Genomic DNA, 17,705 nt, shown 5'->3' on the forward strand with positions numbered 1-17,705 from the left:
AAATTTTATAATAATAAATTGAAACAGATAAATATTGATAGATGAAAACAACTAAATATATTAAATAAATGTGTTAGAATGAAATAGAATTAATGGCATACACTACGGCATCCAGCTTAGGTGTTTATCTAAATGAATCATAAAACTTTGAACTGTACTACATTGCACTGCCTCCTCAGGAAATTTACTCAATTCATTTACTACGCTGTTGGTGAAATTGTTTCTACATACATTCAAATTATATCTACTTCCTGACAGTTTGCGACAATTATTTCTTCTCTGATTTGTATTCAGTGCAGAAGTTTCATCACATATGATGTTTTCAGTTCCTCTTAGAATCTTAAAGACCTGTATCAAATTACTCCTGAGTCTACGTTTTTTTTTTTTTTTTTTTTTTTTTTAGAAAATATGTTTTAGTTTATTTTCCTATGATTTGTGATATTTGGAATCAGTTTTGTGTCTCACCGTTCTAGTTTTTTTTTTCTAATCTTGCAATGCTTTTAATAAGATTCGGTCACCACAGGGAAACAGCAAATTCCAATTATCACCTTTTCTGTTTTATAAGGGAAAAGGGGACAAATTAGAGCGTAGTAGTTTCAGAGGGATCAGTTTGTTGGGTGTGGTTGGGAAGGTTAGTGGGAGGGTTTTGAGAGAATTAAGAGAGAACCAGGAGTAACTACTGAAGAACAGTAAAGGTTGATTTAGGAAAGGTAGTGGTTGCGTGGATCAGATTTTTTGTGGTAAAACAGATATGTGAGAAAGTTTGAGCAAAAAGTAAGGATGTGTTAAGGGCCTTTATGGCTTTGGAAAAGGGGTTGGGGAAAATCTGTTAACGTCAGTCAAGAGTTTTTTACGAGAGTAGTGGAGCCTGTGGAGAGAGCGAGTGATTTCAATCAAATGTGGGACTGTGTCAGGGATGTGTCATGTCGCCGTTGATGGTCAATATGTATAGGTGAGGTGCAGGATGTAAAGGGGAGGGTAATAGGGTAAGGGACTGGAGATGGTTAAAGAAAGTGGAGAAAAGTGGGAAGTTAGCCAGTTGTTGTATGCTGATGACACTGGGCTTGTATGATGGTGGCTAATGAAACAAGACAGAATTGTAGGGGAGAGTGGGGCACAGTGGGACATGGGGCACACCGGGACAATTGATATTCTTGAGTAATCTGACAACTCTGACATTTCTAATTACTACCACAATAACTTCTTCTCTCAGTGCCTCTACTAACATTGCAAGAGAAGGTTGTGCAGCTCTCAGTCTCTTGTATCAAAGGTGAGTGTAATTTAACATGCAAAAGTAATTTTATACTATGATTATGGATGTATCGTATATCTTGTGTGTTGCACCAATAGTTTCCATAATTATTGTGTCAGTATAACAATTCTATGTTTTCATAATGCGAAGCTCCTTTAGCCATGTACCTTCATAATGTTTCTCAAACATACTTGAACTTGAAAAGCGGATAAGGGACACTGTGGGACACTTGAAATGGGGCACACTGGGACAGTGTCCCATCGTGCCCCATCTGTCCTACACTGCCTCATATAGATAACAGGTTGTTATTTTTCATATTTTTACGTTTGTTTTATGCATTGGAATCGCAGTCACAATTTATGATATCGGAGCATTAGTTAACACAGCTTTCAAGCGCTCCATAACAGCAAGAAATATAACATCTGGTTTTCAGAGAACTGGAATATTTCCTTATGATGATAATGTATTCGATGACTCTGACTTCACTCCAAGTGCAGTTAGCGATCGTCCTAACCCAGAGAGTTCAGTTCCAGATCGTTCAAACCCTGCAGAAACTCTGACCCCAGAAGCTGTGTGTCCAGAAGCAGGACCATCTCATGATTTTCTGTCTCCTGTGGTAATCAGAGGATATCCAAAAGCTGCGCCAAGAAAGGAGTCAGGAAGAGATCGAAAGAGGGGCCGAACTTTAATTGCATCTGACACACCTGAGAAAGAAGGACTCGCTGTAAGTAGAAGTAGATCTTAGAAATGTGCACAATCCAAGGACAATACAAAGACTTCAAAGAAAATTACTACATTTTGGCAGAGTTCGACACTCGACCCAAGAAGTATTATGTTGCTGTAATAACGAAGGGAAACGATGATGAAGGCGACTATGAAGTTTCGTATTTACGGAAAAAAAGGAAATCGAATGAGTTCTTCTTCCCGCAAGCCCCGGACGTGGCCTCCATCAAACTTGATGATATCAAGGCTATACTTCCTAAGCCAAGCACATGTGGTACAACGTGCTTGCCTCAAATCTAATTTCAATTTTGATTTTCTTAATATCAATTAGACATGTCTCAGTGTACCCCAGGTCTCGCCTCACTGTGCCCCGAGCTGGGGCACAGTGGGAAACGAAAAAAAAAGTTTTCATTTAATATGGAATACCAATTTTATATAAAAGAACAAAGTTTGTTTTACATATGCTCAAGGAAGGTAAATGATGAATCTTCTTTTTCAGTATGAAACATTTGTAATAGCTATTCAAATACAGAAGGCACAATGACTTAACTCTTTTTCTGTCGCACTGTGCCCCACTTTCCCCTATATATCAATTAGCACAACAGATAAAAACGTGCGTACGCTTGGAAGGCGTGGTAGAAACAGCGCTTGGAGACGCCAACAACTTAGAGCTGGAAAACTTTCGAGCGAGCGAGCAGAACACTTGGTTCTTACAACATATGTAAATTATACAATAAAAAATATACAATTTTTCAAGTACACCATTACACGCTCGTGGTAGGATCAAAGGTAATGATTAAGAGAGTTGGTGACGAAATTTGGGAAGGTATACGATAGGAGAAAGTTGAAGGTAGATGTGGATGAAAGCGAGGTGATTTAGTCGGGCAGCAGTGGGTGACAACATTGCAAAAATACCCGCCAAGCAGGTTATGATTGATTTTGGTAGAAAACGTTTCATAGAATCAGAAACTGAATGATGCCCAGCTGGCATCTTTGGTTAATTTGAGAAATTCAACATGGCGCCCAAGATGGCTGACGTGTAAATCCAAAAGCTATAAACGTCTCTCATTTCTTTATTTTTTGGCCTATTTTATAATATGATACATCAATTCTAGGGTTCGAGGTCAAGGAAGCCAATTCCAATAGAAAATAAAGTGTAAACCCAAACCTTACTAAGTTGTTTATTTTCAGTATAAAAGTAGTTCCAAGATTATTAGTTCTACTGGAAACCAGTTGGTCGTCTTTTATCTCATAACATCACAGACTAGGTAATTACCATTTATGTGATTTCTGTTTGTTTTTAGGTATACTTAATTACATTTTGTTCACACAGGGCAGTGGTGGTAAATGCTCTTTAATATGACTTCTTTTGCAGGGAAAGATGGTGGTGGTGCAATTTGCTTATCTCTTCAATCTCTTTTCAGGCAGAAATATCTGAGTGGTACTTCAAAGTGATGGGCCGGTGCAGCGAGGCCAAAAACCAAGTTTTGACTAATGTAGGAAGAGACAGTGCAATACAGTTACGGTCAATGCAATTGTCTTACATGACCCTTCCTCCTAAAGGATGATCCTCGTGATGAGGGTCAACAATTACTGAAAACTTACACCAGAATAGGAAACAGGTGATGGGTAGTATGGAATAGGAGGTGGATAGTAAAGATGAGGAGGAGTGTAGACAGGAGGGTTAAGTGCAAGAACCACCGCGGCGGAGCAAGAAACAACAGCAAATTCAACCTGAAATATCAAGAGAAAAAATGTCTCACTACTATCACACCAACAACGACGACCAAATAAACACATGGACTCGTGCCTCTCAATTGCTTTAGTTGTACCTTCAGGACCATGACTGAGAGCAGAGGTTCGTGTGACAAGCGTTGCATTGACGCTCGTACAGTGTGGGCTGTCACTTTCCCTGGGTCGTCATCTGCACCAAAAATATTTTGTCTTCTCATTTCACCCAAACTTCCGCGTTGGTCAATCCCATATTTTTCAAACCTTTACTTCTTTATGTCCCATCTTGCAGTTTCGCTATCTAAAACTGCTTTTATTTGCTAAATTCTTAATTTCCTAAACGTACACCATCAGAAAAGTTTTGAAAACATGATACGTAAGTGATGGGGTAGTGATCCGATAAATGAGAATATTATTACGTATTATCTTTTACTTTCACCATTCATGAGGTGCAGTATTTCTACTCACTCTATCATTCATTTCCTTAACTGGGCCAAAAAAGTTCGAAAGTTCGGGGTAAACAAAGGGGTTTTTATATAGGTCAAATTATGTTTTTATGTCTTAAGACAAAGAATGAATTATAATGAGAGAATATGCCATTGACACATAACTAAGACGAATGCGATAAGAGATAAGAAATAAATTTATTAATTAATAAAGGAATATATAAAGTGAATAAAGATAAATGACAAGCAAACTGATGAATAATAGTAAATAAACTAACTCAATAACATTTTGTAATAAATAATAAATAGAAAAAAGCAGATAAATGATAATAGATCAAATAATTAGATATATAGTAATGAATCAATGTGTTAAAATAAAATAAAATCAATGGCATGGATTACGGAATACAGCTTAGGTGTTTATCTAAATGAATAACAAAACTTCAAACTATACTACATTGCACTGCCTCGTCAGGAAGTTTATTCAATTCATTTACTACGCTGTTGGTGAAATTGTTTCTACATACATCCAATTTAAATCTACTCCCTGACAGTTTAACATAATTATTTCTTCTCTGATTTGCACTCATTATAGATATTTCGTCACATATTATGTCTCCAGTTCCTTTTAGAATCTTAAAGACCTGTATGAAATCACTCCTGAGTCTACGCTTTTTTAAAGAAAATATGTTTTAGTAGATTTTCCTATGATTTGTGATATTTGGAATCAGTTTTGTGTCTCACCGTTCTATTTTTTTCTAAGCTTTCAATGTCTTTAATGAAATTCGGTCACCACACGAAAACAGCATATTCCAATTGTCACCTTTTCTGTTTCATAAGGGAAAAGGGGACAAATGTGAGTGTAGTAGTTTCAGAGGGATCAGTTTGTTGAGTGTGGTTGGGAATTCTAATGGGAGGGTTTTGAGAGAATTAAGAGAGGATCAAAAGTAGTAACTGGTGAAGAACATTGAGGGTAGTTTTAGGAAAGGTAGGGGTTGCGTGGATCAGATTTTTTGTGGTGAAATAGATATGTGAGAAAGTTTTAGCAAAAAGTAAGGATGTATTAAGGGCCTCTATGGCTTTGGAAAAGGGGTTGGGGAAAATCCGTTAACGTCAGTCAAGAGTTTTTTACGAGAGTAGTGGAGCCTGTGGAGAGAGCGAGTGATTTGAATTAAATGTGGGACTGTGTCAGGGATGTGTCATGTCGCCGTTGATGGTCATTATGTATCATTTCTTATATCTTATCGCATTCGACTTAGTTATGTGTCACTGGGACATGTCTCATTCATATTAAGAAAATCAAAATTGAAACTAAGTTTGAGGCAAGCACGTTAGGAAGGATAGCCATGATATCATCAAGCTTGATGGAGGCCACGTCCGGGGCTTGCGGGAAGAAGAACTCATTTGATTTCCTTTTTTTCCGTAAATACGAAATTTCATAGTCGCCTTCATCATCCTTTCCCTTTGTTATTACACCAACATAATACTTCTTGGGTAGAGTGTCGAACTCTGCCAAAATGTAGTAATTTTCTTTGGGATCTTCTAGTAGACAAAGTTTGTGTTTTTCGGTGTCCCAGCCCTGATCAGTCTTCCGATGAATTATCTGACAACACCATTTCTTCTTCAGATGTTGATTCTTCATCAAATATTAAATATTTCTTTGAAGTCTTTGTATTGTCCTTGGATTGTGCACATTTCTGAGATCTACTTCTACTTACAGCGAGTCCTTCTTTCTTAGGTATTTGGTATTGTGGTGTTTGTCACCGTTCATTTATAGATACACCAAGATCAATTAATTCCACACTCGGCAACCGTCACTTTTGCGGATGTTTGGGCCAAGGACATAAACTCACTTCGGGAGTTGGCCCGAGGTGGGGGGAGAATAGATCGAGGGGAATACACCTATTTAGTCATATCTAAGTGAATTCAAACTAGCACATTTCCTGGCTTTTTATACGTCGATATTAGTAGCCAATTGTCAACTCCCAATGAGTAAAAAATAATATTGAAGTTGACAGAGAGAGATCTTGACTCGGTCCAGAGACTGAGTGCCAGCTCCTCAGGGCTGCAATCCCTGATGGAGAAGACGGGGTTGAGGTGTTTTGAAAAATGGCTAGTTTTGCTTTCCATTTGGCAAGACTGCTACAAGCAGGAATCCGTGTCCCAATATATTCCTAAATCCAGAGTATAATGGTAATCATAAAATCATACAACAAGTATGAGCGTATACGTGTGCAAGAGCATTAGAGCAAAAATATGAAAGCGCGAGGCACAGTAACGGGCGCTTTGGCGAAGCTCGACGATAGCGGTGATGGGTCGTCATTCCTCATGTGATCCGAGAACCACATGAGTGAGTGAACGGTGAATGCCACTTTCAAGCTTTCTTTATTGCCTACTACATGTTAAACAAGAAGAAAGGTTATGGAAATAGTGTTCACAGAAATTTCGAATGAAGTATTGACACAAATTGTTAATATCTTATTTCCAATCGTGGTATAATTTGGACTATTTGAATCCAAAACAAATACTAAGAAAACAGTATAACGCAGCCATTCCAAAGAAAGCAACAAATGTAATATATATATATATATATATATATATATATATATATATATACATATATATATACATATATATATATATACACCAAGTACCTTTTGTCCACCCATTCTTGTGGTAAGCATGAAGATATGAGGAGCTGTTCAAATGAAATTGTTTTACTGTGTTTGACAACAGGTTGTGCATGATGGGTTGGGATATGATGAGTAAGGTGGTGCTGTGTTGGGTCACGAGGTATAGTATAAGGGGGTGGGGTGCGATGGGTAAGGTGTTGCTGTTTCAGGGTACGTGGTTGGGTATTAGGGGGTGGGGTGCGATGAGTAAAGTGTTGCTGTTTCAGGATACGTGGTTGGGTATGAGGGGGTGGGGTACGATGAGTAAGATGTTCCTGTTTCAGGGTACGTGGGTGGGTATGATTATCAATCCTACGAGGGGACATAATACCCTGGACTTAATTCTAACAAATAATGAGCACCAAATTAGTAGCTAGTGTGAGATAGTCTAGGTTCTAGCGATCATCAAGAAATAAGATTTAATGTTAATTGGAAAAAATCAAAAAGTACGAATAACGTTCAAGCAAAAGCAAACTTTGACAATATAAAAACCTACTTGAAATTGAATACGAAATGTCATACGGACGTTTTGAACATTGTCGGGTCTCGGTGCGGGGATGGGGGTCAGGTCAGGACTAAGAGTCGGGTCACGGGTCAGGTCATTTGGGTGCGAGGGCCCTACAGTCAGATCAGAGATTTGAAGGAAATGTATAGCAATCTAACTGATCTAATTATTAAAGCACAAAACACATTTATCCCCCTAAAATCAATACGGGAAAATAGTAATACTCCCAAATGTATGACGGACAGATCAAAACATGAGATCGGAATGAAAAGAGGACTTTACGTAAAAATAAACAACGGGGAATCACACTTTAGATCAAGATATATGCTGGATATAAGCTGGATATAAGCTGGTTAAAAAAATACACCTACAGCGAAACGTAATTATGAAATCAAGGTTGCCAGTCAAGCAAAATCCAACCCAAAGGGTTCTTTCGCCTCTATAGAACAAAAAATAAAGAAAGAATAGGAGAATGCCATGAGAGAATCGGAGAAAAAAATGAGTGAGGAGTTTAACAATTATTTTCTATCGGTGTTTACTAATGAGAAGTTAGATCAAGTATCTGACTGCGATCCGATTTACAGAGGGGATTAAAAAAGTAGTCTATCTAATATCAGCATTAGTAAAGAAGAAGTAGTCAAGAAGATTGAATGGCTTAAAGCTACAAAATCACCGGGTCCAGGCGAAATTTTTCCAAGAATGCTTAAGGAGTGTAAATTTGAAATCTGCGACCAGTTAACTGAAATATTCAATAAATCGGTACACACTGGTTTTGTGCCAACTGCTTGGAGGCAGGCAAACGTTGTTCCTGTTTTTAAGAAGGGAGATAGATCGTCTATATGCAACTACAGGCCAATCAGTTTGACATCGGTTATAGGCAAAATGCTTGAATCAATAATAGTAAATAGACTCGGAGAACAAAATCGAAGGGCATAATTTAATTCGTGATTCACAGCATGGTTTCTCCAAGGGTAAGTCATGTGTGACTAATCTTCTATCCTTTTACACTAAATTATATAAGGCGTCAGATAACAATGAAAATTACGAAGTTATTTACCTTGACTTTAGCAAAGCGTTCGACAAGGTGCCACATCAGAGACTACTAAATAAAATCAAAGCCCATGGCATAGGAGGAAAAGTGTTTGAATGGATTAGAGCTTGGATTAGTAACAGAAAACAGCGGGTCACCATAAATGGAGTAAAATCTAGGTGGGGCAATGTTACTAGCGGGGCCCCCCAGGGCTCGGTTTTGGGTCTCTTGTTGGTTGTTCATTATGTACATAAACGACTTAGACGATGGGATAAATAGTGATGTTAGTAAGTTTGCGGACGACACTAAAATAGGACGCTTAATTAGGTCAGGAGACGACGCAGAGATTCTGCAGAATGATCTTAATAAACTGTTAACATGGTCGGTGAGATGGCAAATGAACTTCAATATCTCTAAGTGTAGCGTGTTAAACGTAGGGCTACACAACCTCGAAAAAAGATACAGCTTACATAACACCTTTTTAGACAAATCTGAGTGCGAGAGGGACTTGGGAGTTCTGGTGAGTCCGGACCTTAAAACCAGGAAGCAGTGCATTAGCGCCAGAAATAAAGCTAACACAGATTTAGGCTTCATTGCTAGGACGGTAACGAATAGAAGTGCAGAGGTAATTATCAAACTCTATCTAGCGATAGTTAGACCCATCCTTGACTATGCGGTACAGTTTTGGTCTCCGTCCTACAGAATGGACATCAATTCACTAGAATCAGTACAGAGAAGAATGATCAAAATGATACATGGACTCGGAAATTTGCCTTACGAAGAGAGGCTTAGGCACCTAAACTTACACTCTCTGGAGAGACGCAGAGTGTGGGGTGATCTAATAGAAGTGTTCAAGTGGATCAAAGGCTATAACAAGGGTGATGCAAAAAAGGTCATCATTATAAAACAACAGGGCAGGACTCACAGAAATGGGTATAAACCGGACAAATTTAGATTTCAGAAGGAAATAGGTAAGAATTGGTTTACTATTAGGGTGGTCGATGAATGGAATAAACTTAGTAACCATGTAGTAAGCGCTGATACTATCAGTTGTCTTAAAAAACGATTAGACAACTTTATGGATGGGGATGACAGGTGGTGATGGATACGGAGCTGCTTAGTGTAGGCCTTATGGTCTCTTATAGTCTTCTTTATTCTTATGTTCTTATGTTTCTCCAAACATCCAAATTAAATATACTTCCTGACAGTTTGAAACCATTATTTCTTCTCTGATTTGCATTCATTGTAAAAATCTCGTCACTTTTCATGTTATCAATTCTTGTTAGAATCTTAAGACCTGTATCAAATCACCCTTGAGTCTACGCTTTTTTTTTTTAGGGCAAATATGTTTTAGTCGATTTTCGTATAATTTATTTTTCAATGTCTATAATGAGATTCGGTCACCATGGTATAATAGAAAATTTCAAATATGGACGAACTAAAGATTTATATAGCTTTTCCGTTTTTCCGTTTTTCCGTTTTTCCATGGATAGGTGTGGTGCTATCAAAGATAATAAGGAATAAGACTGTTCAAGAACGCCGACCCGTTGGTATATTTCGGTATCGGTGGATAGATAACACAAAGAAAGAGGTCCTGGAGGTGGCACAAGACATGAAGAACTGCCAGAGAGAGGCACAGTAAAGGGTCGTCACTCGTCAAGTGATCCGACAACCACATGAGTGAGTGGTCAATGCCACTTTCAAGCATTTACATTCCCTTTTTTTTTAAGATGTGCCTACCACATGATAAACATAGAGAAATGTTATGTAAACAGTGCGCGCAGAAATTTGGAATGAAATATAGATATAAATTGTTGATATTTTATTTGTGATCGTTGTATAACATGGAGTAGTCGAATCCAAAACAAATACTAGAATAACAGTATAACAGAGCCATTCCAAAAGAAATGACAAAGCTGAAAATGATGAGATGTCAGTGTTATGCCAAGTACCTTTGTCCACCCTTTCTTGTGTTAAGCATGAATTCTTGGTGTAAGAAGGAACATTTCAAATGAAGTTGTTTTACTGTGTTTGGTAACAGGTTGTGCATGGTGGGGTGGGATACGATGGGTAAGGTGTTGCTGTCCTGGGGTACGAGGTGGTGGGATACGATGGGTAAGGTGTTGCTGTCCTGGGGTACGAGGTGGTGGGATACGATGGGTAAGATGGTGTTATGTAGGGATACGTGGTTGGGTATGAGGGAGTGGGATGGGTTGAGTAAGAAGGTGATTTGAGGGGGTGCGGTTCCTTTTTCTCGTACTTCACCTCGGCGTGGAGTCCGTCGCCGTTGTCAACATAAGTAAAGGTCTTTTGGCGTCCACCGGGGAGGTCGACGACGTATTCGCCTTCAGTGTTGTCGCCGTTGCGCTTCTCGCTCGCTTCGTAGTTGGTGCCACTGTCGTGGTCGTGCACGCTGTAGCTATACTCGTACTTGGGAGGAACCTGCAATTCGAGAGTAACTGCTATACCTCTTCGGTTACAGACGCATACTCGGGTAGGTGGCGAGGTTTATCACAGCTGCAAATCATCTTTTCACCATCGTTACATTATCATATTTATCATTATTACCTTTTATGATAACTAAATTCTCATATGAAGGATGATAACGTCAACCATTCTATAAGTTTTTTTATTTTTTCCAATTGACTATATTTCTAATAATTATTGTCTTTATCTTAAAAGTTTAGTATATTTAGGAAGCCTTATCTTTATCATATGAATTATCAAGGTAATAGCTAATACTGCTATAATCACTTCACTGCAATCCATGACAACTTCATATATATGTACGTATATATATATATATATATATATATATATATATATAAATAAATACATATATATATATATATAGTAAGAATTAGAAATAAATAGCAATATTATGAAGATATAAGTTCATAGGGGTGATTTGAGAGTGAGGTTTCTAGCGGTCAGATACGGTCAATGCAATTGTCCTACATGACCCTCCTCCTAAAGGATGATTCTCGTGATGAGGGTCAACAATTACTGAAAACTTACGTCAGAATAGGTGACAGGTGCTGGGTGGTATGGAGTAGGATGTGGATGGTAAAGTTGAGGAGGAGTATAGACAGGAGGGTTAATTGCAAGAACCACCGCGGCGGCGCAAGCAGCAACGGCAAATGCAATCTGAAATATCAAGAGAAAAAGTGTCTCACTACTGTCACACGGATTACTACGCCAACAACGACAACCAAATAAACACATGAAATCGTGCCTCAAAGTTGCTTTAGTTGTACCTTGAGGACCATGGCTGAAACCAGAAGTTCTTGTGACAAGCGTTGAATTGATGCTCGGGTTATATACTCGTACAGTGTTAGCCGCCACTTTCTCTGGGACGTCATCTGCACCAAAAAGATTTTGGCATATTTTGCAGTTTCCCTCTCTAAAACTGCTTTTATTTGCTAAATTCTTAAGTTCCTAAACATACACCTTCAGAAAATTGTTGAAAACATGGATACGTAAGTGATGGGTTAGTGACCCGATAAATGACAGTATCATTTCGTATTGTCTTTCACTATTATCATTCGGCGGATACAGTATTTCTACTCACTCTGTCATCCATTTTCTTAACTGGTCCAAGAGTTCAAATGGTCGGGGTAAACAAAGAATTAACCGTTTCCTTTAACATTTTACATGGTATATGAACAGTCTCTTTGTAAATTCATGGTTTGCTGATCCAAAATAGACATTACGAAATATGTTAAATAATGTACCACGAGGTTTTCGTATAGGTAGAATTACGTTTTTATATCTATAAATGTATGTACGAGTATATATGTACACATATTTACTCGTACATAACTAGATTGAAAGCGACAAAAAATATAAAAACAAATTAATTACTTAATAAATGAATAAGTAAAAGGAATAGACAAAGATATATGATAAGCAAACAGATAAATGATAATAAATAAACAGTAACACAATAAAATTTTATAATAATAAATTGAAACAGATAAATATTGATAGATGAAAACAACTAAATATATTAAATAAATGTGTTAGAATGAAATAGAATTAATGGCATACATTACGGCATCCAGCTTAGGTGTTTATCTAAATGAATCATAAAACTTTGAACTGTACTACATTGCACTGCCTCCTCAGGAAATTTATTCAATTCATTTACTACGCTGTTGGTGAAATTGTTTCTACATACATTCAAATTATATCTACTTCCTGACAGTTTGCGACAATTATTTCTTCTCTGATTTGTATTCAGTGCAGAAGTTTCATCACATATGATGTTTTCAGTTCCTCTTAGAATCTTAAAGACCTGTATCAAATTACTCCTGAGTCTACGTTTTTTTTTTTTTTTTTTTTTTTTTTTTTTTTTTTGAGAAAATATGTTTTAGTTTATTTTCCTATGATTTGTGATATTTGGAATCAGTTTTGTGTCTCACCGTTCTAGTTTTTTTTTTCTAATCTTGCAATGCTTTTAATAAGATTCGGTCACCACAGGGAAACAGCAAATTCCAATTATCACCTTTTCTGTTTTATAAGGGAAAAGGGGACAAATTAGAGCGTAGTAGTTTCAGAGGGATCAGTTTGTTGGGTGTGGTTGGGAAGGTTAGTGGGAGGGTTTTGAGAGAATTAAGAGAGAACCAGGAGTAACTACTGAAGAACAGTAAAGGTTGATTTAGGAAAGGTAGTGGTTGCGTGGATCAGATTTTTTGTGGTAAAACAGATATGTGAGAAAGTTTGAGCAAAAAGTAAGGATGTGTTAAGGGCCTTTATGGCTTTGGAAAAGGGGTTGGGGAAAATCTGTTAACGTCAGTCAAGAGTTTTTTACGAGAGTAGTGGAGCCTGTGGAGAGAGCGAGTGATTTCAATCAAATGTGGGACTGTGTCAGGGATGTGTCATGTCGCCGTTGATGGTCAATATGTATAGGTGAGGTGCAGGATGTAAAGGGGAGGGTAATAGGGTAAGGGACTGGAGATGGTTAAAGAAAGTGGAGAAAAGTGGGAAGTTAGCCAGTTGTTGTATGCTGATGACACTGGGCTTGTATGATGGTGGCTAATGAAACAAGACAGAATTGTAGGGGAGAGTGGGGCACAGTGGGACATGGGGCACACCGGGACAATTGATATTCTTGAGTAATCTGACAACTCTGACATTTCTAATTACTACCACAATAACTTCTTCTCTCAGTGCCTCTACTAACATTGCAAGAGAAGGTTGTGCAGCTCTCAGTCTCTTGTATCAAAGGTGAGTGTAATTTAACATGCAAAAGTAATTTTATACTATGATTATGGATGTATCGTATATCTTGTGTGTTGCACCAATAGTTTCCATAATTATTGTGTCAGTATAACAATTCTATGTTTTCATAATGCGAAGCTCCTTTAGCCATGTACCTTCATAATGTTTCTCAAACATACTTGAACTTGAAAAGCGGATAAGGGACACTGTGGGACACTTGAAATGGGGCACACTGGGACAGTGTCCCATCGTGCCCCATCTGTCCTACACTGCCTCATATAGATAACAGGTTGTTATTTTTCATATTTTTACGTTTGTTTTATGCATTGGAATCGCAGTCACAATTTATGATATCGGAGCATTAGTTAACACAGCTTTCAAGCGCTCCATAACAGCAAGAAATATAACATCTGGTTTTCAGAGAACTGGAATATTTCCTTATGATGATAATGTATTCGATGACTCTGACTTCACTCCAAGTGCAGTTAGCGATCGTCCTAACCCAGAGAGTTCAGTTCCAGATCGTTCAAACCCTGCAGAAACTCTGACCCCAGAAGCTGTGTGTCCAGAAGCAGGACCATCTCATGATTTTCTGTCTCCTGTGGTAATCAGAGGATATCCAAAAGCTGCGCCAAGAAAGGAGTCAGGAAGAGATCGAAAGAGGGGCCGAACTTTAATTGCATCTGACACACCTGAGAAAGAAGGACTCGCTGTAAGTAGAAGTAGATCTTAGAAATGTGCACAATCCAAGGACAATACAAAGACTTCAAAGAAAATTACTACATTTTGGCAGAGTTCGACACTCGACCCAAGAAGTATTATGTTGCTGTAATAACGAAGGGAAACGATGATGAAGGCGACTATGAAGTTTCGTATTTACGGAAAAAAAGGAAATCGAATGAGTTCTTCTTCCCGCAAGCCCCGGACGTGGCCTCCATCAAACTTGATGATATCAAGGCTATCCTTCCTAAGCCAAGCACATGTGGTACAACGTGCTTGCCTCAAATCTAATTTCAATTTTGATTTTCTTAATATCAATTAGACATGTCCCAGTGTACCCCAGGTCTCGCCTCACTGTGCCCCGAGCTGGGGCACAGTGGGAAACGAAAAAAAAAGTTTTCATTTAATATGGAATACCAATTTTATATAAAAGAACAAAGTTTGTTTTACATATGCTCAAGGAAGGTAAATGATGAATCTTCTTTTTCAGTATGAAACATTTGTAATAGCTATTCAAATACAGAAGGCACAATGACTTAACTCTTTTTCTGTCGCACTGTGCCCCACTTTCCCCTATATATCAATTAGCACAACAGATAAAAACGTGCGTACGCTTGGAAGGCGTGGTAGAAACAGCGCTTGGAGACGCCAACAACTTAGAGCTGGAAAACTTTCGAGCGAGCGAGCAGAACACTTGGTTCTTACAACATATGTAAATTATACAATAAAAAATATACAATTTTTCAAGTACACCATTACACGCTCGTGGTAGGATCAAAGGTAATGATTAAGAGAGTTGGTGACGAAATTTGGGAAGGTATACGATAGGAGAAAGTTGAAGGTAGATGTGGATGAAAGCGAGGTGATTTAGTCGGGCAGCAGTGGGTGACAACATTGCAAAAATACCCGCCAAGCAGGTTATGATTGATTTTGGTAGAAAACGTTTCATAGAATCAGAAACTGAATGATGCCCAGCTGGCATCTTTGGTTAATTTGAGAAATTCAACATGGCGCCCAAGATGGCTGACGTGTAAATCCAAAAGCTATAAACGTCTCTCATTTCTTTATTTTTTGGCCTATTTTATAATATGATACATCAATTCTAGGGTTCGAGGTCAAGGAAGCCAATTCCAATAGAAAATAAAGTGTAAACCCAAACCTTACTAAGTTGTTTATTTTCAGTATAAAAGTAGTTCCAAGATTATTAGTTCTACTGGAAACCAGTTGGTCGTCTTTTATCTCATAACATCACAGACTAGGTAATTACCATTTATGTGATTTCTGTTTGTTTTTAGGTATACTTAATTACATTTTGTTCACACAGGGCAGTGGTGGTAAATGCTCTTTAATATGACTTCTTTTGCAGGGAAAGATGGTGGTGGTGCAATTTGCTTATCTCTTCAATCTCTTTTCAGGCAGAAATATCTGAGTGGTACTTCAAAGTGATGGGCCGGTGCAGCGAGGCCAAAAACCAAGTTTTGACTAATGTAGGAAGAGACAGTGCAATACAGTTACGGTCAATGCAATTGTCTTACATGACCCTTCCTCCTAAAGGATGATCCTCGTGATGAGGGTCAACAATTACTGAAAACTTACACCAGAATAGGAAACAGGTGATGGGTAGTATGGAATAGGAGGTGGATAGTAAAGATGAGGAGGAGTGTAGACAGGAGGGTTAAGTGCAAGAACCACCGCGGCGGAGCAAGAAACAACAGCAAATTCAACCTGAAATATCAAGAGAAAAAATGTCTCACTACTATCACACCAACAACGACGACCAAATAAACACATGGACTCGTGCCTCTCAATTGCTTTAGTTGTACCTTCAGGACCATGACTGAGAGCAGAGGTTCGTGTGACAAGCGTTGCATTGACGCTCGTACAGTGTGGGCTGTCACTTTCCCTGGGTCGTCATCTGCACCAAAAATATTTTGTCCTCTCATTTCACCCAAACTTCCGCGTTGGTCAATCCCATATTTTTCAAACCTTTACTTCTTTATGTCCCATCTTGCAGTTTCGCTATCTAAAACTGCTTTTATTTGCTAAATTCTTAATTTCCTAAACGTACACCATCAGAAAAGTTTTGAAAACATGATACGTAAGTGATGGGGTAGTGATCCGATAAATGAGAATATTATTACGTATTATCTTTTACTTTCACCATTCATGAGGTGCAGTATTTCTACTCACTCTATCATTCATTTCCTTAACTGGGCCAAAAAAGTTCGAAAGTTCGGGGTAAACAAAGGGGTTTTTATATAGGTCAAATTATGTTTTTATGTCTTAAGACAAAGAATGAATTATAATGAGAGAATATGCCATTGACACATAACTAAGACGAATGCGATAAGAGATAAGAAATAAATTTATTAATTAATAAAGGAATATATAAAGTGAATAAAGATAAATGACAAGCAAACTGATGAATAATAGTAAATAAACTAACTCAATAACATTTTGTAATAAATAATAAATAGAAAAAAGCAGATAAATGATAATAGATCAAATAATTAGATATATAGTAATGAATCAATGTGTTAAAATAAAATAAAATCAATGGCATGGATTACGGAATACAGCTTAGGTGTTTATCTAAATGAATAACAAAACTTCAAACTATACTACATTGCACTGCCTCGTCAGGAAGTTTATTCAATTCATTTACTACGCTGTTGGTGAAATTGTTTCTACATACATCCAATTTAAATCTACTCCCTGACAGTTTAACATAATTATTTCTTCTCTGATTTGCACTCATTATAGATATTTCGTCACATATTATGTCTCCAGTTCCTTTTAGAATCTTAAAGACCTGTATGAAATCACTCCTGAGTCTACGCTTTTTTAAAGAAAATATGTTTTAGTAGATTTTCCTATGATTTGTGATATTTGGAATCAGTTTTGTGTCTCACCGTTCTATTTTTTTCTAAGCTTTCAATGTCTTTAATGAAATTCGGTCACCACACGAAAACAGCATATTCCAATTGTCACCTTTTCTGTTTCATAAGGGAAAAGGGGACAAATGTGAGTGTAGTAGTTTCAGAGGGATCAGTTTGTTGAGTGTGGTTGGGAATTCTAATGGGAGGGTTTTGAGAGAATTAAGAGAGGATCAAAAGTAGTAACTGGTGAAGAACATTGAGGGTAGTTTTAGGAAAGGTAGGGGTTGCGTGGATCAGATTTTTTGTGGTGAAATAGATATGTGAGAAAGTTTTAGCAAAAAGTAAGGATGTATTAAGGGCCTCTATGGCTTTGGAAAAGGGGTTGGGGAAAATCCGTTAACGTCAGTCAAGAGTTTTTTACGAGAGTAGTGGAGCCTGTGGAGAGAGCGAGTGATTTGAATTAAATGTGGGACTGTGTCAGGGATGTGTCATGTCGCCGTTGATGGTCATTATGTATTATTTCT

The sequence above is a fragment of the Oratosquilla oratoria genome, chromosome 6, assembly GCF_046742065.1.
Source record: "Oratosquilla oratoria isolate Oo_2021 chromosome 6, ASM4674206v1, whole genome shotgun sequence".
Classification (NCBI taxonomy): Eukaryota; Metazoa; Arthropoda; class Malacostraca; order Stomatopoda; family Squillidae; genus Oratosquilla; species Oratosquilla oratoria.